Raw genomic sequence first — 1,152 nt, forward strand, 5'->3', positions numbered from 1 at the left:
GAAAATCTCCCAGAGATCTCCATCTCAACACCAAGACCCAGTTTCACTCAATGACCAGCAAGCTACAGTGCTGGACACCCTATGCCAAACAACTAGCAAGACAGGAACACAGCCCCATCCATTAGCAGAGAGGCTGCCTAAAATCATAATAAGGCTACAGACACCCCAAAGCACACCACCAGACATGGACCTGCCCACCAGAAAGACAAGATCAAGCCTCATCCACCAGAACACAAGCACTAGTCCCCTCCACCAGGAAGCCTACACAACCCAAGAACCAACCTTAACCACTGGGGACAGACACCACAAACAATGGGAAGTATGAACCTGCAGCCTGCAAAAGGGAGACCCCAAACACAGTAAGGTATGCAAAATGAGAAGACAGAAAAACACACAACAGATGAAGGAGCAAGGTAAAAACCCACCAAACCAAACAAATGAATAGGAAATAGGCAGTCTAGCTGAAAAAGAATTCAGAATAATGATAGTAAAGGTGATCAATAATCTTGGAAACAGAATAGAGAAAATGCAAGAAACATTTAACAAGGACCTAGAAGAACTAAAGAGGAACAATAATAAACACACCAACATTCGAATTATAGGGGCCCCAGAAGAAGAAGAGAAAAAGAAGAGGACTGAGAAAATATTTGAAGAGATTATAGTTGAAAACTTCCCTAATATAGGAAAGGAAATAGTTAATCAAGTCCAGGAAGCACAGAGAGTCCCATACCGGAAAAATCCAAGGAGAAACACGCCAACACACATAGTAATCAAACTATCAAAAATTAAATACAAAGAAAACATATTAAAAGCAGCAAGGGAAAAAAACAAATAACACACAAGGGAATCCCCATAAGGTTAACAGCTGATCTTTCAGCAGAAATTCTGCAAGCCAGAAGGGAGTGGCAGGACATATTTAAAGTGAAGGAGAAAAACCTAAAACCAAGATTACGCAGTAAGGATCTCATTCAGATTTGATGGAGAAATTAAAACCTTTACAGACAAGCAAAAGCTGAGAGAGTTCAGCACCACCAAACCAGCTTTACAACAAATGCTAAAGAAACTTCTCTAAGTGGGAAAAACAAGAGAAGAAAAGGACCTACAAAAACAAACCCAAAACAATTAAGAAAATGGGAATAGGAACATACATAT

At 40.1% G+C, this 1,152-nt stretch overlaps 1 protein-coding gene across 1 annotated transcript in view; it reads right to left on the reverse strand.

Annotated features, from left to right (window-relative positions):
- Positions 1–1,152, reverse strand: part of KAZN (kazrin, periplakin interacting protein) — a 1,042,391-nt gene that overhangs the window by 805,799 nt on the left and 235,440 nt on the right. The window lies entirely within an intron of this gene.

This window comes from Physeter macrocephalus, chromosome 3, assembly GCF_002837175.3.
Source record: "Physeter macrocephalus isolate SW-GA chromosome 3, ASM283717v5, whole genome shotgun sequence".
NCBI lineage: Eukaryota > Metazoa > Chordata > Mammalia > Artiodactyla > Physeteridae > Physeter > Physeter macrocephalus.